This window comes from Diorhabda carinulata, chromosome 7, assembly GCF_026250575.1.
Source record: "Diorhabda carinulata isolate Delta chromosome 7, icDioCari1.1, whole genome shotgun sequence".
Taxonomy (NCBI): Eukaryota; Metazoa; Arthropoda; class Insecta; order Coleoptera; family Chrysomelidae; genus Diorhabda; species Diorhabda carinulata.
Genome location: NC_079466.1, coordinates 5,615,119 through 5,642,414, shown reverse-complemented (window position 1 = coordinate 5,642,414; position 27,296 = coordinate 5,615,119). Strand labels below are relative to the sequence as shown.

The 27,296-nt window shown below is 34.5% G+C and overlaps 1 protein-coding gene across 4 annotated transcripts in view; it reads left to right on the top strand.

The window, feature by feature from the left end:
* The window catches only part of LOC130896764 (phosphatidate phosphatase LPIN3), an 84,479-nt gene that overhangs the window by 2,878 nt on the left and 54,305 nt on the right, over positions 1-27,296 (top strand). The window lies entirely within an intron of this gene.

The following is a 27,296-nucleotide window of genomic DNA, read 5'->3' as shown; positions in this document are numbered from 1 at the left end:
TGTGTGTTTCTATCAATATTTCTAAAATGTATAAGCAGGGAAGCGGCGATATTTCAATTTTTTTGAAGATTTCTCGGCATTTTGTATTTTTGAGCACATTCAGCATCTGCTCTTTTAACTACTTGCTTCCTTTTATTTCTTTGCCTTTTTCTATCTACTCTGATATATTCAAAACTTACGACTCATTGAGCTAGTTACTCATTTGAAAATAAATATTTATAACCTCATATTTTTCTGTTTCATATTGGTTGAATTAACCATGTATTAGTGAAAAATACGGGCACATCATGTGTTTTCGCGATGAAACACTTTCTTTAAGAACAAATAACATTTTTACTAACAAAAAATACAATAAAATATTAACAGAACAAAAGTTACAAAATCCTACATCAAAATCTTTATTAAAATCAAAAATTTAAAATCTGTACCAAAATCTTGACCCAATATCTAAATCTAAAATACAAGCACATACAGTATGTATGTATATATAATAAAATAAATGCTGATTTCACAAATAATTATTTTATAAAAGAATAACAATTTACAGGTTCTTAATTGGCACCATAGTATATTATCTGATTTGTTTGTTAAATTAATTGTTCAACTCAAATTAGTTTGTATGATACTGTGTATTTGTCACTAGCTTTTTCTAAAATTCTCATTGTGATAAAAAAGTAATTAATGCATAGCTGGATATTTGTAGGGTTTATATATCTGTACCTACCTCAGAGCTAAACTCGTAACTGACATTTTGCAAACTTTACAGGAGAGCAGTTTTAATGTTAAATTTTCCTTTTTATTGTTGTTCACTGTTTTCAATGATAACTAGAGGTCATCAACTTGTAATTTTACTTAATATATTATTCTAACTCAGGAGTCTCCAAACTACGGCCCGAGGGCCACATCCGGCCCGCGGACAGATTTTGTCCGGCCCGCGGAGAGCTAGCATACTTGAAAACTCCTTTTAGACAACATATTTTTTATAGCAAATTAAATTTAGTTTACTGAAGTGCTCTAATTTTATGTTACTTATAACAAGCATATTGACATATGAAATACTAATGAGATTTATGTAATTGAGATTTTCCACTGACAATAGTTTGTAGTTGTGGACTAATTTTACTTGTACCAATTATTAAAAGAGATTTAAGATGCTCATCAGTTAATTTAGATCTGTAAACATTTTTTGTGCACTTCATTTTGGAGAAGGTCTTCTCACACAAATAAGTAGTAAAAAAAATAGAAAACAGCCCACGAGCAAATTTATGCGAATTATCAAATTGTGTCAGTGGAAGACTCTTATAGAATTCCAACAAAGATGAGTTTTGATATTTGTTCTTAATTATATCACTGCACTGTAGATCAATCATTTCCATTTGAAGTTCCGGGGCTAGTGTTTCAATGTCAGTATCAAAAGGATTCTGAAAAATCTTAATTTGATTCGCAATGGCATCAAAATCCGAGAAACGAGTATCAAAATTTATTTTCAAAGCACTCAAAGTTTCGATTGCGAAATCGTTAGGAAACTGAGTCTCAGTGGTGTAGCTGAATATTTCACATTTACTTCTTAGTTGTGATTGGAACAGTATCAATTTCTTTGATATTAGTGTATAAATCAGGAAGATGCTGGTTTTCTCCTTGCAATCTCAAATCCAGTTCGTTCACATGTTTTGTTAAATCAACATAGAATGCTAACTTCCACAGCCATGCGGTGTTTTGTAATTCAGTAAGAGGGCGATGCTTTTCATTCAAAAAAATTTCGATCACAGCTCGAAGTTCAAAAAAGCGCTGAAGGAGTTTCCCACAACTAAGCCAACGTACGGCAGTATGATAAGTTAAGTCATTTTCTCCAATTTCTTCAATAAATTGTCGGAATTGTCGGTGATTCAGCCCAAAAGATCTTATAAAATTAACAGTTGATTTGACTGGTTTCAGAACTTCAGACATATCCAAACATTTTTCGCACAAAGACTGTTGATGAATGATACAATGTAAGACTAATGGTTTTGAACCACCGTCATTTTCTACAGCCTTTGGCACAAGAGCGACCACTCCTTTATCTTTCCCACTCATATTTTTGCCTCCATCAGTTGTAATACATTTCAAGTTTTTCCATCGAAGGTTCTTTTGATTAATGGCCATTTCAACTCCTGCACCAGTAGTTGCGCCATGAATACTATACATATCAAGAAGTTCTACATGCACTTCATAGCTTTTATCTACTCCTCGAATATAAATCAACACCTGAGCAGTATCTGACACATCCGTTGACTCATCCCATGCCAAAGAAAACCACTCAACATGTCAATTTTTGTCGAACAGTTGAGAGGATATATTTTCAGCGATGTTTTCTACCCTTCGAACCACAGTGTTTGCTGACATACCTTTTCAGGGCACTATTCTTCGGCTACTGCAATTATACATTCGTTGATCATTTCTCCATCAGTGAATGGTTTTCCACGTTTTGCAATTTCAAGAGCCACACGCAAGCTGGCACGAGTTGCGGCCTCTTGTTCAGTTTTGAGTTTTGTAAATGAAGATTTCTGCGATTTCAATCCGCGCTTCATAGCTTCGAATTTTTCTGTCCGCAAACTTCCTGTATATTTTGAATAATTTTGAAAATGTTTTGTTCCATAATGACGTTCAATGTTATATTCTTTGAGAACAGCTATGCTTTCATTGCAAATCAAACATAGCTCTTTGTTACTGGACTCAATTATGAAATACTGTTTCACTGATCTTTGAATTTTCTGCATTCACTATCAATGTTTCTCTTCTTTTCCATACTACTAAATCACACACACAAAAGCAACAATTCAAATCAAAATACTGTTACAAAGATGTCTTAAACTTAAACACGCACAAACACGTTTTAAGGAGGTACGCACTATTTAATTTTACAACAGTGTCATAGGAACTGACTTGTGGTTGCGTCACTAGCCATATATTCCAATTACGGCCATCTAGAAGTGAGTGGAAAACACCAGAACTTTCTCGAACCAACAAGATTATTCTGTACGTGCTATTAGCGCCATGTGTTAGCGATAGAAGGTACTACCTATTTACGCTTATGTCCACCAGATGTCGTGTCACGTTACTCCTCATGGCTCGTACTCTACGACTAATCTAGAAATTACAGATAATGAAATGAAAATTAATAATATGCAGTGTTGCCGTTTTGCGGACTTTAGTCCGATTTGCAGCTTTTTTTAAACGTTGCGTACTTTTTCGGACTTTTTTTTTCATCAGTGGACTTTTTACCACTGGCAACAATGATAATATGGTTTTGGGCATTACTGGAGTAATCAGTATTGCCCTAAGGCTGGAAAGTTTGGAGACCCCTGTTCTAACCCAATAGTAGTGAATATTACCATATATGATTTCTCCCACCCAATTTGAGGGGTAGAAGCTACGACTTTTTAACTCTAACAATTTTATTGTGCCGTGAATAAAATTTTGAATGTAACGGCTTAAATATTAGAAGAAGGTTATAAAAACTCATTTTATTATAAAAAAAACTGTATATTAAACTGTAAATACAAAAATATAAAAAATCCTTAGTGTTAAAGAATAAATAATGCATTACTGATAATCTTCATTAATCTGGGTAATCTAGGACAGCCGCAGAAGAATCTATGTTTTTATAAAAGTGGTGAAAACAAGAAGAAACCCATGTCAGTAGTTTTTGCAAATCCTAAAATTTATTTTTGTTGATAGGCTTAGGCTTTGTATTCATAACTGGTAGTTCTGTAGGCCACATTTGATGGGACTCTTTCCTCCGCCGATTAGGTTCTAGGTCCACAATTTTATATTATTCTTGGAAAATGGTTTTATAGAAAAGCTTATTTGGCTCAGATGATCTAAGTTGCAGTTCTACTGCTTCACTTATTAAAAACTTCTCTGTTGGTGTTAGATTTGTGGTTTTTAAGAGATGCTTTGTTTTGTCCATAAAGTTTTTAAAGTCTTTGAGGGTCATGTCATACACCTTTGAATCGGCACTGGCGCACGTACTGTTGCCAGTCCCATGGCACCATCATTTGTGACCTACCAGCTTTTTGGCCCTCTCAATCATGGAATGAATTCCATCGACTTCCATATGGGTATGCCCTTTTAATAAATATTTGTGAGTAATCACTATCACTTTTAACGTAGGTATTGTTCTCAAAATTCACACGTAAGCTGGCACTATCATAAAATATCGATTTTGATCTGTGCAAACCATGAATAAAAGATTAAATAATGGAGTATAATTATTAATATTTAAAACTATTTGTAAAACAAAACAGAAACACCATAAAAGCTGTAAACAAGCTGTAAACTATAACTGTTACCTTCTGGACATATGTCAGCTTTTGACAGTGTTGCCTTTTTTCTCAGTGAGTAAACTGTCTTAACACATTTGCACCTCCTTCACAATCACTATTTAATAGGGATATACAGTTGTAACTCAAGTTACTTGGCTTTACCTCTATCATATCATGACAGATACATTACATTCACATTGACTATGACGCCATTCATTACCTGTGCAGATACGACAACTATTCTCTCAAGAATATACACCTCGATAATGCAGTTACCTCATTAACTCCAAAATCGAGAATTCTGCAGTTACAAAAGTTTACCTTTCAGGTACAGACATATTCTGTGATATAGAAAAAGTTCCAATGATGAAGGAATTTCTTTGCACTAACTCTGAAATGAAATTTTGCTTAGCCTTTTATTTTATCAGTTTCAAATCAGTGTACGTTTTCAATACCTAATCGATTGAAGAATTTATTTTGGACATTTAGATGTGATACAGGTTATTATTATGAATATTACAGATTAACTATTTAACACGTGTGGGTAATGTAGAATTCATTCATACTAGCACATGGGTGTATGTACTTACTTCTACGCAACATTTACTTATTCAAAAGCATTTCTACCATAGGTTTAGAGATAATTAATCACTAAAATTTGGATGTATAGCTTAGCAATTATATAAAAAAATATGTATTTATTTGAAACGCTTAACCTCATAACTTGAGGAAGTTTTGTATAACAAAAATTTATTTGAACGCCCATAATTTGTTATTTTCGAAATTTTTATTTTCAAAGGACACGCCTTATTAAAAAATTTTTTGTTCAAAACTTATGAAATTTAAACAAACAATTATTAGACTCAATACTGAAAATGGGGAATTTATTTTATAGTCCAAGTGATAGTACAGCTTTTTGGTGCATGATTTCATAATAATTTGATTAGAACATTGGAAAATCAAACATATTTCAGTTGGAATAAATCCATTCTGAATTCTTCCAATGCATGTGAAATTTTTTCGTAATTAGTTTTCATCATCATTTGTAAAGAATAGTCAACAGTAGAAATATATAGAACTAAGACTGTTAATATAGTCAGCTACTCATTTAAAGAAATTACTACTGAAACGTCAATAGGTGTATGTTGGTAATGTCATCAAAAGAAGAAATCACATACAGTACGTACTATCAAATATAGTGGTGCCAATATTGTGGTGCACAATTATTAATAAAGGAAATATATATCCAAAAATATTTGGGGTTTGGTTCTGGATTCCTTTTTTAATAGAATAATGATGCAAGCATTTGTTTTTCCTTGAAGCTCAATTTTTCATTTTATTGCCATACTGATGTTACTATTTTATATTATCAATTGGCTATTTATACTTGTATGTAGTGTGGATTTGGGGTCTCGTACGAGACTCCATTGATATCTAGTTAGCCTAGAGCCTAGACCAATTCCATGCATACACAAAATATTGCGTTAGCAACGAACAATAACTTATTAGAAGTGTTAGTGTAAAGTTTGACGTCGATAAAGTAAACCAGAGTTACGCAATAAATTATAATAAAAAAGATGTCCACCGAAATTGTGAAAATCGAAGAATAGGAGTATCGAGCCATCATCAAGTTCCTGTATTTAAAAGGGTTAAGAAGTAAACAGATTTACTAAGATATGCTTAATATCCTTGGTGATCAATGTCCTTCGTATACGACAGCAAGCTTTAAAAGAGGTAAATTGTCCATTGAAGATGACGACCGATCGGGAAGGCCAGTTTCTGTGACAATCTCGGAAAATATCAATGCAGTTCATGACATGATTTTATTAGACCGTCGAATTGGGCTAAAACGGATATCTGAAGCACTGAATATTTCATACGAATGCGTTCATCATATAGTTCACGTCAATTTGGACATGAGAAAAATTGCTACAAAATGGATCCCCAAATGTTTGAATGTTGACCAAAAGCGTGCAAGGGTAGAAGCATCGCGTTCGATCAGTGCTCGATTTGAAAACGATGTAGACTTCTTAAACCGAATTGTTACTATGGATGAGACTTGGGTACATTTCTATAATCCAGAAACAAATCAATAATCGATGGAATGGCGACTCTGATTCTCCAAGATCTAAGAAGTTTCGTGTCCAAAAATCTGCTGAAAAAGTTCTTGCTTCAGTTTTTTGAGATTGCCATGGAGTAATCATTATTGATTTTTTGGATAAGGGTATAACAATAGCTGGAGATTACTATTCGACATTCTACAGGAAAAAAAAATTTTGTAAAGGTCTAGAGACGTTGCAGTTTCGCTGTAATAAATGTATCCAATTGAGAGGAGGGTATGTTGAGTAATAGAATATTTTGACATTGAAATTTTGTTTGGTTCTATAGTAGGCTAAGAATTTTCAATATATCTTCGTATACACTGCGACCCAAAGGATCTATTGTGTCCCCCTTTCTTGCTGCGATACTGAAGAACCCTGTGTTTACAGCTGATCCATTTATCCCACTGCTTTTAAAAAGTCTAGAATCTGGGATAGCTTAACTTGTCAGAGATCTTCTATTTCATGCGCTCCCGGGTGCAGTGCTTTGAAGCTCCTTAGTGTTTCACACTTCGAGAGAATAGGGATAGAGGTTTCGTCCTCTGTGCAACAAAACCTGCACACATTATCTGTTAGGCCTAGAGTCTTCAGGTGTTTGTTGAGGCGACAGTGCCCAGATAGAACTCCTGTTAGTATTCGTAGATTTTTCTTACTTAGGTTGATACATTCTGCAGATCTTCTCTGGTTATAGTTTCCCAGAAGATTCTTTGCCTGTATCAGTCCTTGTAGGTTGTCCCAATAATTGGTTTTATTATTCATACTTATGTACTGCTTCCCCCCAATGTCAATTTGTAAAGAAAAAATATTGACCACAGAACTACCTATACATATTATGCCATAAAAATTTACAACTATGCAACAATTTGACGCGTGACGTCAGGATCTATGGGAACATAATTGAGAATAATATTTGTTAATATATTGTTGATAACGTCGAAAACGATAACACTAATTTATTTCAATAATATATGTGTTGTAAATATTTTTTTAAGAAAATAAAAAATGATAGTGGAAAATTTTATACGTGAAATCGGCTATCGATTGTTGAACATAATTATTTTAACGCGTGTATTTGCAGAAGATTTTATATAATGATAAATAATTAGATGCATTGTTGGTCTTTACAAAAATGTGGCAATTATTGAAAAGTTAATTATTACTGTTATAACAAAAAGCTAGTGATGTTAAGAATGCATCGATTGTCATGGAACAGAAAAGAAAAATATAAATAGACCAAAACAGGCTTAGAATCGCGAACTATATAGAACTGTCGATGTTATATATCAGTTGTAAAATTTTGAAACTCATCACTGGTACCTACAACGCATTATTTGTGACTTCACCGTGGCTTTTTGAATTTTCGATTTCCAAATAAACTTCATACGCATTTAAATTTCTAGAGACTTATAAATCACTTGTTGAAACAAATTGTTATGTGTATGAAATCATCTTTAAAAGTAGGCTATCTTGAAAAATCATAATTATTAAATATAAATAGATTCGATATAGACATTTTTATGTTATATTTTCTAATTAGTGATATGTTCAACTTATTATAAGTGTATTGGAATAATTTGGGTATAATTCATAGACATACTCTGCCCGCTCTTTCAATGACTTACGTTATACTCCTGATTGTCTAAAATATGTGGAGTGATGTAACTGGAGAAGTTTGCTGCATTCAGTCTAGCGCATCGCGTAATATTTGCACGGTGGCTTTTTAGAACGATTTGAAAAGAATAACAATATTCTATAATAGAGTTGGAGAGGTTCTGTGCCGTATGAAAGTTGTTTTTAATTTAATAAATACCAAGCGATTTTGTAATATAGAGCTGAAAACTAAATATAGACCATAAACAAATATCATTGAAGAAAAATTTTTTAAAGTATGGAAAAAGCTACACAAGATAATTTTTATATATCAAAAAAGTTTGGATTTGTGGCTGTAAGTAAAAAAATGAAGCAAAGTGTTTGGTGGCTATTAAACTTTGACCAAAATAGGGTTCAGCGATCTGAACTATTTTGATCAAATTTATTCCATCGAACACTTATACTGTTAGAGTGGACGGGTAAATGTGGCCCACTTCCCCGGTTAGATAACACCACACAAAACCACATCACGACGTGAATCGGCCCCAGATTAGTCCATCTTTGGAGTATTCATCGCACATTTGGAGCTCGGCCCCCAATTCGATTTATATACGATCCAGAGTTGACCAAAAACTTGGGACATACAGAAATTCAAAGTCAATATCCACAGGCATCTCCACAAGGCAGTTACCACTCGAATTAATCGGGCTTAAAAACTAAACCGTATCACCTCAATAATACATATATATAGCAATAATGATGATGCATTTCTTATAAATAAACCAATTCTGTAGGATACCGAAAACTGTGTGCCCTTTGGGTCATAAAAATGTTTAGCATGAGTTATAAAATACCTTCTGAGAGAATACTTTCTGCCCCAACGTTTCTCTCGCCGTGTAAATTTGAGGGCAATAGCTTCTTAAAAACTACCTTTAATCAACATGAGACTAGGGTCCTGTACAAAACTTCAAAGCAGTGCGCAATGGATTAAGAAACCAAAAAGTTCAAACACAATTTAACCAAAAGTGAAAATTAATGGCTATAGTATTGTAGGATGAAAGGGTGTTGTCCTTGTAAATTTCATGGAACAGATAACATTAATAATCCTACGTCGCCTCCGGATAGAGATACAAAACAAACGAAGAAGCATGGTCTCCTCTGGCGTAATTATGATTTATGACATTTATGTTGCCAATGCGACAAAAGTAAAATGGATAGTGTCTGATCAACTACCTTACAATCCTGATCTAGCAGTCAGTAGCCATCACCGCTTTTTGGAAAATGTGGCTGTGTTAAGATGCTCTAATATTAAAGAAGGACCTCAAAACGATATCTATTTGAGCTCACTTCTGTACGGAAGGTATGTTTTTAACACACCTCGTAGACATAATTTTAATGACTATTATAATTCTTTTATTGTATCCACTTAAAGAGAAACCATTAAAAGGAAAATTATCGGTAAATACTACGCCGTTGAATGCATTGTAATTAACCTGATTCGAGATTAGTTTTTTTTTGAATGCATGAACGTATATGACGTAGTGAAATCGTGCCACAAATTCATGCAATCTCATTCGTTCTCACGAGAGGAGTGTTTGTTACGTAGCAGAGAGAGAGAGGTTTGTCAAGGTCGAAAAACAAAATTCTTGAATTTGTTTATGCGAAAAATGCGTTTGTGGACACTACACGTGCCGGGCTATGATAAATATGAATGTGTTGCGCATTTTATTTTAGGCGTAATATCACATATTAACTCGTTTTTCTGATATAGGTATCTATTAATTTCTTTGGATACGATAAATGCACCCGAATTACATTGATTGAAAAAAAAATGAGGCTGTAGGCCTAATCTATTCATATAATTGTTTGACAAAATGCTACTGGCTATTTTGAACACAAAAAAATGATTTCCTTGCGATGGCTAGTTATTTTACCGCAAATATGATTGTTAAAATTCGCGGAATGAAACAGGTGGACAAATCGATAGAATGAAATATTCATGGAGCAAATACAAGAAGGGCCGTTTTACACGGAACCTCTTAATTTTGAAATACCAAGTGTTAAAAGTTTAAACAAATATATTACATTTAATTTGGAGCAAATTCGACTTCGATTTTGTTGAACTTATGGTGTTAGAGTGAAAAAGTGCCCGATTTTCATCACAAAATAATGAAAATGAGATAAGGAAATGCTATTGTTTTCTAAATGTTATAGTGTCTCTAGATTTCATAAATTTAGTTAATGCTTGATAACTAGCAAACGGTTTCAACCAACTTATATAAAAAATGTAGTTTTATAAAAAAAATTATGTTCATAATCAGACCGATTTTATTTTTTACTTAAAAAAATACTCTAGGGCCAAATTTGCTCCATGTTAAACGTGAATTTGAAAAATTATTAGTTCTGAAAAACCGATGGTGTCCTTTTTTTCTTTAAAAATATTCAGGTTAGATCCCATATGGACACCAAGCCAATGCAAAAAAACCAAAAAAATCAAATCACAAGTAACACCTTAAAACTACTACATTATTGTTACAATAAGTATCGTAAGTTTTACAAAGTTTTACTTGTACTTTATAAAACAGTATTCATTTACTGTCCCATTTCCTCAAATACTCAAAAATTCTTTATTTGGTGCAATAATAGTGGTGTTGGTACTTTTTGGTACAATGCAATATTTATAACGAACCATTGTCGATCCATGCTTCGACATCTTGACAAAAAATACAACAAGACGCGATAGGATGCTAAAACAAAACAATGTGATGTGGATGCTGGTGTAAATGTGATGTGGCAAGAAGAATTGAGGGCGCGTTAAAAATATTGCACTTTTAAAAATTTACATCAGCGTTAATATGAGTGCTAGAGACGTGCGTTGAATTGCAAAATTTATGGTACGGCGTGCCCAATCCTTTAAAAATATAAACCCATTCTGCAATACTTCTGTTTTGTATTCTTGTTAATATGGGTACGTAAATTGTTACAAATCTTCTATTTGGTATGATACGAATCTCCTTCTGTGGGTTTACTATTAGAACACGACTGGCTAAGGTAACTAGTACATGCAAAAGAATATTACAACTTTTTTGAAGGAACATTTAATACCACATCTCTTTTTACAGTCTCGTGAAATTTTGTTAAAGAGTTTTTTATGTGCAGTTAGGAATAGAGCTTGGACTGGTCAATATCGAGGAGTCGAGGACTGGGGATTCACCCACGTCTTTTTATGGCAGTGGCCCCGCTACTGTGAATAATATTTGATTTCAGACAAAATGTGAAGTTTGACGATAAAATCAGACAAATAAAGAAACTTGTTGAATCAAAATAAAAAAAAGTTTTTCGTCAAGCCCGTGGCAGCCGCCCCGCATGCCCCTGCTTAAGGCCGGCCCTGACCACAATTAAACTTGATAATATACTCGAAAAATATTTAGGACTAGAAGATTGGAGGAAGACAAGTTCATTGCACTTGTTTTTTTAACTAGACAGTAATATTTTTACCTTCACATCAAAAATGTATTATAAATAAAATTAAAAGTTGTAATTTGTGGAACCCCTGGTGATATTCATACTGAACACACCATTTACAGTCCCACTACACCATCACACACATACGTACATGAACGTACCAAGATACCTGCTAAAGATAGCTACTTCTCTGGTAGGATCTTGAAATACGACAATGAGATCGGTCCAAAAGGATACAGGATCACTGGAGCCTGAAGGCTTCGCTCTAGGTTCGCTGCTGTAGAAAATCCTGTATGATGGACAACTCAAGCTGAAAATTCCGACGGATTTCAAGCTTGTGGCGTACGCGCGACAATGTTGTCGTGGTAATAGTAGGTAACCATCTAGAAGAGATTAACTTAGCATTTGACATTATCTTCGAGAAGATCAGCCAATAGATGCACACGGTTGGCTTGAAATTGGCTGTACACAAAACTGAGACAATGCTCATTACTAGTAGAAAGCAGCTGAAAACGATCACACTGCAGGTCGGTCGCATGAAAACGATTGACGCTCGGTTTATTTTCAAACAGCAGGCATAGCACTTGAGTGGCTTATCGGCGATGGTCAGAACAGTCTAATGTCCAACATAGGAGGTTTAAAGCAGAAAAAGAGGAAACGACTATCATAGGAATCACAAAGGAAGGTAATGCCAGTATATCGACTGAGTACCTTGAGAGTGGCGAGCGCTTTCTGCACGGTGTCTCAGTGTGCGTTATAGCCGAAATGCTTAATAATAAACTTACTTACTACCGACGAAAAGGTTCTACCAAAATTCATCCAAGTAGAACTCACAAATCAAAGACGGAAGAACAGCCTACAACGAAGGCAAAAAAAGTGTAGTTAATCGGGAAATGGCCGATGGACTTATCGTCTTATTCCACAAATAGACACCTGGGTGAATCGTGAGCATGGAGAGGTCAAATATTACTTGAGTGAGATGATATCAGGAAATGGGTGCTTCCGAAAATACCTGTATCATTTTAAGCACGACACGTCTCCAGAGTGTAACGGTGTAAACGAAGGTGCTGAGCATGTGTTTATTGCGTGTCCTCGTTTCGAGTCATTTCGCAGTACTTGGGAAACTGCGGTAAAGTAGGCAGTACAAAGAAGAAGAAGCTGTGGACTTCAAGGACCTGAAGGAAGAGTATGATTACTAGATCCTCCAACCGCGAAGTAATACCTAAGGGTAGTGTCGAAGGGGAAACCAAGGTCTAAGAGAGAGGAGTAGGTTTTTAGTTGGTAGAGGAAACGAGTCCGATATACAAGACATAACATCTTGTTCTGATGATACATTAAAAGTATGTTCCACATCTCTGTAAAAAAAACGCACATATTTCGTCTGTAGTGAAATTTGTTCTCTCTCTATGCATCATGAAATTTCTTTAAACGAAGTAATTTTTTTCTTTTTACTTCGATTAAAGTCGCTTAAAATTCCTCCATTGACTTCATTCTGATTGTTCATTTGGATTTACCTGTTAAAATAGCCGATATTTTGTTAAAGAACCACCTTATGAATATAATTAATAATAAAAATGAAACAAACTAAAACTATCCCTTCACTTCTTAGGTATTGGAAAACAAGAGTATCGCCATTCCATCGATTGTAGCTTGTTTCTGGATCAAAGGAATGTACCCAAGTCTCATCCATAGTAACAATTCGGTTTAAGAAGTCTACATCGTTTTCAAATCGAGCACTGATCGAACGCGATGCTTCTACCCTTGCACGCTTTTGGTCAACATTCAAACATTTTGCGATCCATTTTGTAGCAATTTTCATCTTCAATGGAAAATTTACCTCTTTTGAAACTTGCAGTCCAATTTTTCACAGTCACAAAGGACATTGATCACAAAGGGTATTAAGCATATCTTCGTAAATCTGCTTACCTCTTAACCCTTTTAAATACAGGTACTTGATAATGGCTCGATACTCCAATTCTTCGATTTTCACAATTTTGGTGGACATCTTTTTTCTTTCAATGGTTTACTTTTTTCACGTCAAACTTTACACTGACACTTCTAATAAGTTATTGTTCGTCGCTATGGTAACGCAATATTTTGTTTATGCATGGTCTAGGCTAACTAGATATCAATACATCCTCGTATAGCAGTCCTTGTTAGCAAAACAGTTATTAAGCATGAATTTGAAGTAAATTGCATGAAATAATTAAAAATTTCGTACCTTCAAACAGGTACGGCTTATTCTATTCAGGAACTTTTCCGGGCTTTGAATTTAAATAGAAATAGTTGAGAAATTTCTTAATAACTCACATAAGTTAACAATACCCCAAACTTCTCTAAATACTTTAAGTGCTTGTTCTCTCTTTCCATACTTCCAAGGCTCATGACTAGGGCTGGGCAATTATCGTTCTAAAATAATCGGTAAATCGGAAATAATCAATTTTCGATTATTCGAAAATCGGAAATAAAGTTTCAAAAGAACGATTGTGGTTTGATTTCTACAAAAAACAAGATAAAGAGCGAGTATACCGCTAGGAACATACAGAAGACATTAATTATGGTTTGATTCTCAATAAAAACAAACCAAATAATGAACCTACAGAAGATATTTGGAAGTAAGATTCTGATATTGAATTATGTTGAAATAATTATTCAGAAAATAAATTTTTTCATCGTTAAATTGATTATTATACTATTTGATTATTTTAACGATTGTACGAAAAATAGTGTGTATGCCATAGCCGCGAAACTTTTTAACGACCTCAAGATCTCGGCGATATTTTCAGATTAATCGATATTTTTCGATTATTTGATTATTTTCGATTAATCGGTTACCGATTTTTTTTAAAAATATATATCGATTAATCGATTATTTTGCCCACCCTTACTAATGACACAAATTATATTCTAAGAATGATTTGTGTGAGCTAAAATTAAACTTTTATTGGCAATTCTTGTTACACATTTTGTAAATAAGTATGATATACTAAAGTCAATGGTTTAGTTAGAGTTTCAAATTATTTTAGGTCTTTCATACTGGTCTAAAAATAATATAAAATCTTCTGTCAATGTACGTATGTCGAATGAAAAATTTTGGCAATATTACAAAATCAACGACCGTTCTATAATCATTATTTGTATGGGTATTTATATTTTGCCATACTGTCTGTGCATGAACAAGTCACCGATTCATATCGTTCGAAATATATCAAGGTCATTACAACGTTCGGATGTGTGTTTTTTAGAATCACCTCTAAATTAATAGAAAATAAATATGTAGAACTTGTCTGGAACTATTAACTAATAGTCGTTATTAGCTAATTTCTGTTTTTTTGCAAATACAATTGGTGAACTATTGAAGTTGAATTCAGTGTCGGTTTTGCCATTTTTGTTTGATAATTAACATAAAATTTACAAAATATAATCATTCCTACTGTTCTATCTTTAACGTTATTTGGTTCCAATAAGACAAATATGAAGCAAGAGAATTTGTCCAAGGGATGCTATCAAGTAATCTCTCAGATTACCTGATTTACCTCTATATTATTTTATGTTGGGGTTATTCGAAGCAAGATGTTTATAGATAAGGCTACCAATCTTAAGAAATTGAGATATGAGGCTATCTCTGTACAATAGATTTGGATATTGTTCAACGGAAAGAGTAGTATCTTTTTAGCCGCTTTTCAAAAGGAATAATCGCTTATTATTTCACTCGGCAATTTGTTAACTAGCTAATTTTTTATTTTCGAATTTTGCTTGTCAAATGTTGTGTAAATTTTTCCTTACACAAAACTAACGTTGTTTGAAAAAAATCCTTGACCTTGTAATATTCATTGTCAAAATCGCGAATAAAAAATTGGCACGTGTCGAGAAAAACATCGTTGTTTATTCGAATTTGTAAAACATGCAAAATGTTATAATCTTATCAGATCTTTAATATTGCGAAACGTGTATTTTTAGGTCGTTTGTACTTGTACGATAACGTAAATCAGAATAAACAATCTCCTCCTGTTTATAATTCTACGGTTATATGAGGTTTGTTCCACGCTCAGACGGTCAGAAGAAGTGATCAAATTTTGTAAAGAAGCGTTTGCAATGGTCATTTGTTTTTCATTAGGGTCTCTCCTTATCCTTAGGCCAAATACACACAGATGAACTCAAAAGAAACTCATTTCTGACGCAAGCCACTAACCAATTTGCAATGGGCACCAACCTTTGTATCGGAATGGGGAACTACAGACCAGGCAACTGGTTTCAAACTAGTCAGCAACGCGTTGGCAACAGGTTAGAAGAAACTCGACCTGTTGATTCGCCGGCAATTTAAATCAACCGCATCTCAAAGGTTTCAATGGACGGAGGTTATTTTGTTTTTAATCTGATCTGATCTCTTCCAATTTATTAATAATAATAATAACAATAATAATTGATGCAGAGCAACATTTTTCCTGCCGAAATTGTTTTCTTTCAACATTGGAGCCTTAATTACCGTTCTCTTTTGTTCCACATTAGTGACAAAGATTTATTTCTCTGTATATTGTAACTTCATCTCTAAATCTTGATAGAATCTGTTTCTGATCTTTATTTTCAATGATGAATCATACTTTATGTGTTTGATTTTACCGTATGGAATGTTATTAAATTTAAACTGTGAACTTAGGGATTTGTATTAAAAAATTTTTCATATTTCATTTGCAACACTTTAAACTTATTCTTAGAAGAAATGTTCATTATCATGAATTAACAAGTCCCAGAGGACTATAAATATCAATGCTTTTCATATTTCTTTCTATCACTGATTGGGCAACATCAAAATCTTGGCGCGGCTCAGAAAGTTTTTGCTCTATGTATTCTAGATTGCTATCTGTATATCGAATGAAAAGCATGCATTAGACCTAGATTTATAATGCTATTTTTATTTTGTGGGGCATAACTGTCCGACACAAATTACTTTCAGGTTCAGGTTTATTATATTTTCAACCAGTACCTCCAAAATACGTACAACTGCACATGAAATTGCATTAGCATCCCTTCCTGCTAGGAATTCATGCCATATGCAATTACAAATTGTTTTATGTACATTGCAATGGGCGGTTAGATTGAGAACGCATAGATTTGATTTGTAGTAGAAGTTCGAAACCTCAGATTCCGACAGTGAAAAAACATTTTCTAGATCAAATGTTAATACGGTCAGGCCGAAGTTATTGCGTTCCCTATCCAAATTTCTTTCTGTTCGTCCATGATCTTTTCTTTATGCAGAATGTCTTGGTCTTCAGAAGGGCTTATTAAAACCGACAAAACGATAAATTGAATTCATTATTGAAAACTTCGCCGTAAATAGCATAAGTAGCTGTATTATTGTGTTTGGTTCTCAATAATGTTTTTGTTAAATTTAAAGTGGCTTCCAAATATTTTGTTTGGAAATCAGCACGACAATAGTGGAAATCCATATTTGGGTACGATTTGATGTGATTTCGAACTTCGTCTAAGTTCTGCAGGGTTGACGCATTTTGTGTATTTTCTTCTTTAACGGAGATCGAGGGACGTGTGTCACAGGATTTTGTACCTTTCAACTGCCTGAGTGTAATACGGCTAAACCAAATTAACTTACGTTGATTGAATGTTTTGTCAATTTCTCTATTTCAAAACTTTTTGTCCATCCCATAATCCATTCATTAAATTTTGATATAATACACTTTAACAAATTTCTCTTTCATATTGTCAAGCGAAGGTCAAAACGGTGTGCTACAAACCAAAAATTATAGCGTCCGTTATTTGTTCACTTTATATGAACGCATGTTTAAATTTTTTCGGTGAGTGCGAGTTAAAACTTGCAAATACCGGCTGATTTGTTTATTATTCTTTAACTGTGAATTATTTCGTCGGTGTTAATGGTTGTAGTGTAGTCTCTCTTAGTCCCGAGAGACGCGAAAATGTGTTTATACTTTTGGGACCTAGACATCTTTTTTGTGAAATGCGTATTCGAATCATTTTAGTTATCGCAAATAAAGATTTGTAAGTTTTAAAATGGGTAAAATTGGTTAATCGCAAGTCTTCACAGCTTAAGTAAAAGTGATTAAAAAATATGCATCCACCTGGTGATTTGACGATAACAAACGTTCAGGAGGCCTCGAAGAACTACAATCGCTGAAGATGAACATACTATATTGATCAGTAAATGTAATATACGTCTCACGAGCCCAGAGATAGTAACTCAGATGAATGAATCTAGGGATCTTACTTTGAGTACTTCTACAGTGATGAGGAGATTGATCGAAACTAGCCTTTTTGGAAGGATGTCAGTAAAGAAACCTCTATCAAGACGTCAAAATAAAATTAAAAGGTTGCAGCTAAAGAACATAAAAATTGGACGCATGAAGAGTGGAAGAGAGTTTTATGGAGTGATTAGTCAAAGTTTGAGGTTTTTGTGTCTAAGACAAAATGCTCGTGTTCATAAAAATAACAAGTTTTTGAAGAATACTTCTGAGGGGTGCTGCCAAATTTTGCGGAAATTTAGAAGAACACTTCAGCTCCTGAAGTGGAATTCGCTATTCTCTCCTAGACATGATAACGTCTACTCGAAAACACTAAACATCTGTGCAAATTCTTCAACATAATATATGATGCGGCAGTATTCCCCTAGACTGGCTAAAATGCACCTTTGTGGCTATCTCGAAGAAACCCAGTGTCAAAATTTGTGAAGACTACAGAGTCATAAGCTTGATGAGCCACGCATTTAAGGCTTTTTTGAAGATTATACACAAAAGAATATTTAAAAAGTGAGAAGAGGTTAGTGGCGAAACGCAGTTTGGGTTTAAAAACGGGCTAGGTACCAGGTAAGCAATATTCTGTATGCCGTTTCAAATTCATAAATGCTATAATCAAAGAAAAAATGTCTTCGTTTGCTTTATAGACTACCAAAAAGCGTTTGACTCCATTCGGCATGACTTCTGTTTGACATCCTAAAGGATGTTGATATTGATAGTAAAGACATTAGCGGCTCTCTAACTACGGAACACCTTCAGATACTTAGGGGAGTCCATCAGGGATGCCCATGCTATTTAACATATATGAAGAACGAATTTTTCAGCTGGCATTAAAAGACCATCAAAAAGGCATAAAAGTAAATGGAACTCTAATAAATAACATTAGGTGTGCCGACGATATTGCGATATTAGCCGATAACGTACGAGGGTGAATCAAATATAAACAAGACTTATTTTTTAAAATATTTATTTTGATTTTAAACGCACAAACAATCATAGTTTATTTTTCTACATAATCTCCTGATTTAGAAACACACTTTTCCCAGCGTATAGGTAATTTTTTAATTCCTTCCAGGTAAAAAGAGTCAGGTCGTGTTTGTAGCCAATTGCGCACATATGCTTCAACCTCATTATCGCTGTGGAATTTTTGCCCTCCCAAAGCTTTCTTGAGAGGACCAAAGACATGGAAGTCGCAGGGAGACAGGTCTGGACTGTATGGAGGGTGTTCCAGTGTCTCCCAACCCAGTTGCTCCAATTTTTGTACTGTCAGGGCTGCCGTATGGGGGCGAGCATTGTCATGGAGGAGAATCACTTTTCTCATTGGAAGGTGTCGTCTTTTGCGGCGATATGCAAGTCTGACCTCAGTCAAAATTTTGCAGTAGTACGCCGCATTAATTGTTCTGCGCTCATGCAAAAAATCAAGGTGCAGCAGGCCACACTGGTCAAAAAAAACGGTAGCCAAAACCTTGCCAGCCGATAATCGTGACTTGGCTTTCACTGGTCCGGTTTCTCCTTTCTTCCTCCACTCCATACTCGCTTGTTTCGACTCAGGGGCGTAGTGATGCACCCACGTTTCATCACAGGTGACAATGTGAGAAAGAAATGGGTCTCCTTCTTCCCGAAATCGAGCAAGAAGACGCTCACACACTTAACAGTTTCTGGTCAACTGTCTGAAGACGAGGAACCCACCTGGCACACACCTTGCGATACCCTAGCTCCTCTGAGAGTATAGAGTAAGTGCTCCCATAACTTATTCCAACCTTAATTGCAATATCCGAAGTTGTTAGACGCCTATCACCTTCAACAAGTTGACGAACACTGTCGATGTTGCCCGCTGTAATGCTGGTGCGGGGTCTGCGGTCATGGCTCTCATTTTCAACACGTTCACGGCCCTCCACGAACTGTTTATGCCAAGCAAACACTCTAGCTCGCGACAGCGTCTTTTCCCCGAACTGTGCAGTCAATCTTCTCAAGATTTCGGCCGGTTTTACACCTTCTGCAGCTAAAAACTTTATAACAATACGTTGCGCAATAGAGGGAAGTACCTCCTGCTCGGACATCGTAACACTGAGCGAGTCTATGATGATGAGTCACGTGCTTCCCCCACTCCTGACAAACCAACCTAACAGCCAATAACAGCGGAACGTTCTTCCATCACTATTGCGCGCGCAGGTCCAAAAGTCTCGTTTATATTTGATTCACCCTCGTAGAAGACCTACAAGAGCTAGTCAATTCTGTCAACGAAATTGGAATCAAATACGGACTCACAATAAACGCGCATAAAACCAAACTAATGGTCATAAGCGGACAACAACACAGCGAAGCTCAATTACTTGTCAATGGAAATAACATAGAGAGAGTCAATAAATTTAAATACCTTGGATATATGTTAAGTGCAAAATAGGATTACGACGAGGAAGTTAAAACTCGGAAAGCAATTGCAAAAACAGCTTTTACAAAGTTTAATAAGTTCCTAATCCGCCGAGAAGTCCCCCTAAGTCTTAGATTGAGGGTAATAAAATGTTTTATTTGGCCAAACCTTTTGTATGGTGTAGAGACGTGGTCCCTGAAAGTGAGATTCTTAAACAGAATAGAAGCAATGGAAATGTGGCCGTTGCGTAGACTTCTGCGGATCCAATGAACCGAGCACATGACGAATGAAGAAGTACTGAGGAGAGCGGGTATGGAAAGAGAACAGATCGTGGTAATTAAACAACGAAAAGTATCTTATTTGGGACACATCCTGCGAGGACCGAGATATTCAACTCTCAAGCTCATACTGCCAGGAGGGGATCAGGGCGTAAACAACTTTACTGGCTACGGAATATAAGAGACTGGTGTGGCATTCAGGGTGTGGCAACAATTTTTCGTCGTGCAGAAGAGGGGTGCCTTCAGATAGTAGATTAGAAGTTTTGGACAAGACAACACCTAGTGTATAATAGAAGAAGAGAAAGAAGAAGAAGAAGAGAAACACTTCAAGACAATGCTCCGACGTCCAAAATTTTGTTCTTGTGTGACAATGCCCGACTTTCCACGGCTGTAGTGACATCTACAATATTCGCTTATATAACATATATAATCGTAAAAAATCTATTAAATTGTTTTTAACAATTTGCAACCCATTAGGAATCAAAATTGGACCTATTATTATTGAGAAAAATAATGTTATTTTCACGTTCTCACACGGAGTCCCGACTTGTTTATATTTATGAATCAAACTGTATACTACTTTTCTGTTAAAATCCACGGCGTGTTATTAATTGAACTTAGTCATACTTTTTATGTACAGTTGATGAAAAAGTACTTTATAGTAGGTACTGTTATTTGCCTAGACGAAAAGGTGTTTTTGTTTGTTCAATATCTATCAATGAATGCTTTTTGGCACGGTTTCTAAATCCACATCAAACGTATTCATTATTTATGAAAGAAAGCAAAGTTAATATGGTGCCAACAATTTGCGATCCATTTTTATTTCTATATTTATAAGGCATTTAAAATAAAACGATCTAATCATACGAGGATGGTTGAAATAAAAACGTGAAAACTTGAATTGAACAGAGGACGTGAAAATAATGCGGTGACATAAAAACCATTTAAAATTGCGAAATCAGAACATATATTTCAGTATATTTTCTAAATTATACATTCGAACATTATTAATTTTCAATGGATGTTTACGTATGTCCATGTAGTGTGTTTGACGGAATAAATAATTCTACACTACTATCTGAAAGTCAGGGGTGACTCCAGCTCAATGGTTAACAATCCGTAACTTTTACAAGCAAAACCCTTACAATCTAAAGATATCAAAAATGAATTATTCAATCGTTTTTTCAACAAAAAGGTTCTGTACTGTACTGTTTAACTCGATACAGTTTATGGTTTAGGAGGTATATAGATTTTTAGATCGTTATATGTACATGCCAAGGAAACCGTTCGCCATAAAGAGACGTTCTGAAGAAAATTATCATAAATTGTAATTATTTATTGTCGAACATCGTGTTACTTACCTACATATGGAAAAATTGAGAGGGTGAGCTAACAACTTATCACATAAAAACAAAAAAAATTGTAAAATTCCATTTGGCTTGTTGCGTTTTTCTTCAAACGGTTTGAATATTCCTTTGCTCACGTACTGTGGCACAGTAGTCACTTCGGATTTATTTATTCTAACTTTCGAGTTCTTGAAGAAATTAATTTCTCTTCCTCTACTCTACAATTCTTCCTCTACCTATCTACACTTAAAGCAAAAGTAAATTTTAATAAATCTGTGGTGATTTTATTCTTTATATTCGCTGCTAAGTTTTTCTTTGCTTTTTTATTGTGCTCACAAAAATTTCAGTTATCTTTCCGGATTTCCTTTTGTTTTAAGCAAATTTTGTATAATAATTTTCATATGGATTCGAATTTTCTATTTATTTGAGGAACAGAACGAATAGAATAGAACAGATTCTTGTTTGGTTATTTTTAAAAAATATAAATTCAGTTTATATGTTAGAAAATAAGCTCCTTTTGTTCAAAACTCTTCTTTCTACTCGTTCCTTTTCCCGTAATGCCTCGTTTCCTTCCTCATTATATTTTTTTCCGCAGTTCTACAGCTGCCAGGTTGGAAGTTTCCGCAACAACCACCAGACTACAAAGTGAACCTCAGCTCTAACATCTGGATATCCAGTTGAGAGCTGCGATCATCCCGGATTTCCATAGATAGTCCCAGCCTTATCTTTAAGATATAGAAAAGTCTGATTTGTTTTCAATTTATAACTGCTTTTGTTCATTGTGCTCTTTTGGATACGCATTTAATACGAATTTACTATTTTTTTTATAAATTTATTTATTGCTGAAACTTTTTTTGTCGTTCTTAGCAATAATTTGAATAATCGTGTCCGGGAAGAGTTTTAGATTGTTCAATTTTTATTTTAATTTAATTTATAAGGTGTTTCCAGCCTTTCCGCCTTTTTTTGTCACCCCATCTGAGTACTAGTTTTTATATACTTTAATTGAGGCCGAATGCCACTTCCTGGGGAAGAATCTCCTGCCGGAGGTTACAAACTATAATAAATGTTCGAAGTGGGCACCTTGCACTTCTACACAAGTCCGGGGTCTACGGATGATATTGAACTTGGAAGAACATTCCGAGATTCTTGTGTTTATCGGGGTTGCATATACCAAGCTTTAAAAATATCCCCAAAAAAATGAATCCTGTAATTCATGGTGACCATGCAAATGGACCACCATCTTTTAGGAAGTGGGGATGGGCTCCATCGTGTATGAACCACGTGTCTTTGCGTATGTTTAGAGGAGTATCACACAAAAAGGTGTAGACTCTTTATTTAAGAAACACAATTTTCGACAGTATGCAGTTCAATTACTAACGTTTGATTCTGCTCTAATACCTCCTGCAAGTATTTTCAATAAATTTCAATTACGGTTTCATTGGCTTCTAAAAATCTACATATCTCCTAAACCATAAATTTTGTCGAGTTAAACAAAGAGTACCTTCATTTTTGCTTATTATAGATTATACAGGTTGTCCCTTTAAAAGTTAAGGATCTTCCACCATTGGGCATGAGCTGCCTCTGGCCTTCAGATAGTAGTGTAGAATTATTTATTCTCTCAAACATACGACATGGACATACGTAATCATCCATTGAAAATTCATAATGTTCGAAAGAATAATTTAGAAAATATACTTAAATATATATTCTAATTTCGAAACTTTGAAGCCTATGTCTCAGAAGCGTGAGGTCGTATGAAAACAAAATTTATATATCAGCGTTATTTTCACGTCATCTACTCAATCCCGAAGTTTTTGCATCAATTCTCGGAACACCTTGTATATCATATGGCTACAAAGCACAATTTGACAGTTCGCCATCAATATAAGTCGCTGGGCTCGTTGTTATATGTTGCTTGTGGTTATTGTACAATATGTTTCAAACGGAGCAATTTTTAAATAAACGGTGTATCAAATATAATAGACAATTTTTATTTCTATATTTTATATTAGGATCAAAGTGAGTAGAGGTTTGATAAATTTGCAATACCAAGGATCTGGCGATGCCTTTTGGTTCTACTTTTGCGTTATGAATTCGACTAAAAGACGTAAATATAAAAATGCAAAACTATCGAAAATCCAGATACCAATTCCGGTAACAGCCAGAACAATCAAAACTCCAGAAGATTTTAACGATTTGATGGGAGAAATCAATTTAGCAAAAAATTAAGCAGCGCTTTTACGCTCTTGCTTGAAACAGTAGAATTTACATGATGATATCAATATTACAGCAAGCATAAAAAACTCTCAACTTTGTTTACAGAAGAAACTGGACTTTGTTTTTGCAATGACATAAACGGTATGTTTTAAGAAATTTTTATTACACAACGGAAATAAATTTTCATCTGTTCCAATCTTAAAAAAAACATGACTGTTAAAATCTTGTTTGAATCTGTATCGGGAGTATAAATAGCAGCTTATTGCAGATTTTAAAACAGTGGAATTTTTAAGGGACTACAGAGCGGATATACAAAGGATCCGTGTTATCTATGCTCATATGATAGCAGAGCGAATGTTAAGCATGGCTCAATGGTTATGTTCTGAAAGAATAGAACTTTGTGTCGAAAAACAGAGCGTAAAATTTGAACCGTTTATTGAAGCGGATGAAATTTCATTTTGGGATTTACTGAGAGAAAATACTTATGAACAGCAAAGGCGTGCACATGAAATTATTTTCCACGTTTAAAGGTATTTTGATAGTAAAACTGAATAAAAATAATATTAATTCTAATGTTTTCACCTTCATTGGAAAATTGAAACCAAAGATTTTGGAAAGTCGGTATCCTATAATACAAACATAAAGCAAACTTTTTCATGTCAATGCAAATTTTGTGTTGACCCATGTAATTGAATTCCTTATTATTTCAAGAAACAATGTTATTATTTTGAAAAACAATAAGTGACAAAAACACACATAAAAATGTTGAAATATTAATAGATTCTATTCAATATTCTCCTTTATGAAATGTCTAATTTTTTAAAAAAGCCTTTGCACTGTCTGTATTTTGAAACCAAAACAACTTCTTCATAGCAATAACCACCCTACTTTTCTATTCATAATACCAACAGTATGTACGAACATAAAGATATACGACTACGATCCGATTAACTCGATCAGTTTCCGAACAACAATGAACCTGGATCGGGGTTAGTTTCTGAAAATTCAGATCATGTTAACCCGATCAAAGTTTCCATAGTCCTAATATGTTTGATACGGCCACAAGTTGGCTACAAAACAAATCGTTGGAAAGTGTCCGCCATAAACGTCACAGTACATGCAGCGTCAGACACAAACAATAACATTGTCTGAAAAACTTGAATGACTTCCAAGTTCATTACATATGGAAATAAATAATATATTGTCGAAAGTGAATATATTCTCGTGCGAAATATATTGTTTCGATGACTTATTTGAGCACTCTCAATGACATTTTGAATCATGTAGGCACTCCAGAGTTTTGAAGAATTGAAACGCCGTAGTCGAGCCAATACAAATTTCAGATTGTGATTGCCATAACGAACTATGTCCAATATATTGAGGCTTTATAAAATGGGCTAGAAAATAGCCGTTAAATTCCTTCATATTTTGCTTTAGATCATTTCGATTTCTGATTTTTGTAGTATAGTGAGAAGCGCTTATACACTACCGGTCAAAAGTGTTTCAGAATTTCAGAATTGTCAAACAGTGCCTTCTAAACCAAAAATAATAGTGTCCGTTATTTGTTTACTTATACGTATACGAGCGCATCTTTAGGCGAAAGTACCATTGCCGTCGAATTACTTTGACGTACTGAGAACCACAATGTGAAAAAATACTCACCAGGAGTTGAAGATAAACGTATTATATTGATCAGTAAACATGATCGTCGACTCACAAGCCCAGAGATAGCAGCTCAGATGAAGGGATCTAAAGATCTGCTTTTGAATACGAGTATGGTCCCAGAAGTACCTGGCCTGACCTAGAGATGACGGTAGTTGTTTGAAAAATATCACTGTATTAGAAAGTACACAATCTATACAGCATATATTTCAAATTTGAAGACGCCAAGTTGTTTAGTATTTGTTTGGCAGCTATCAATAGTGAACGTTTTCAGTGAACGTGTAAACATGAAAAAAATTGGTCATCTTGATGTGATACAATACTTTTATTTGAAAGGCATTAGCCAACTAATATGAAAGCTGAACTAGATTCTACTCTGGTGGAGTATCGCGGTGGTCGAACAAATGAGGTGAGCTAGCAGTCATAGTAGGCATCAGGCGTAAGATGGGTGCCGCGTTTGCTCAGAATGGAACAAAAACAGCGTCGTGAAGATGTTTCCATTGATTGTTTGACAATGTTTCACAGGAATAAAGCCGAATTTTTACACCTTCTCATGACCATGGATGAAACATTGGTCCATCAGTTCTCACCCGAATCAAAAGAACAATCAAAATAATGGACTGAAAAGGAGAACCTGCTCCAAAGAAGGCAATGACCATTCAATTTGCATGAAAAGTAATGGCGTCGGTTTTTTGTGATGCGCGTAAGATAATTTTCATCTTGAAAAAGGAAAAACTATCAACGGCGAGTATTATGCGAACTTATTGCAACGTTTGAACGAAGAAATTGAGCAAAAACGGCCTCAATTAGCTACTAAGAAGAAAGTGTTTCGTGAAAACAATGAATTAAAATTTAAATTGCTACCTTATGCACCCTATTTGCCAGATTTAGCATCCTCAGATTATTTTCGGACTTGAAAAAATGGCTTCGGTGCTCAAAGATTTTCCAACAATGAAGAGGTGATGTTGGCAGTTAATAACTATTTTAGGAGCTTGACGATTCTTATTATAAAAAGGATATCGAACTTATTATTGAACATCGTTGGGAAAAGTGTATGGAGGTAAAAGGAGATTACTTAGGAAAAAAAATATATTTTTTTCCAAAATTGTTGTGTTTTCTTTGCTGGCCTAGGTCCTTCTGGGACTAACACGGCAGAGGCTCGATGATGGTATGGGGATTTTTGGAGGAAGGGCGACTGGCGACCTGGTAAAAATTGAATGCTTTTTGAATTTTGAAGAAGAAAGGCTATAAAAAATCTTAAATGAAAATGTAGTATGTTTTGGCCAGCGTCTGATCGGCAGAAAATTCATTTACAAGAATGTACTGAAAGTAATGATTTGGCCGTCAAAATGGCCCAACCTCAACCCTATTGAATCTTTGGAGTATTTTGAAAAACGATTGGAACCAAATAGATTACGATTATTTGTCGAAATACTTACTAATATTTGTGTATAATTGAAAACCTTCAATTCTTGTCCATACTTTGTCATTAACTATTTATAATAATTAAATTCTATATTTGCAAAGCTGCAAATCATTATAGTTCACTCCATTGCACACAGAGACTATTATTTAATTTCTTAAGCAATTCTACATAGAAAGTATTGAACTAGTATTGGAAATTATACTGTTTCAAAGACAATTATAGCTGATATAAAATATCACCATAAATAATGGTGTCGGTCTTTAAGTTTATTGCGT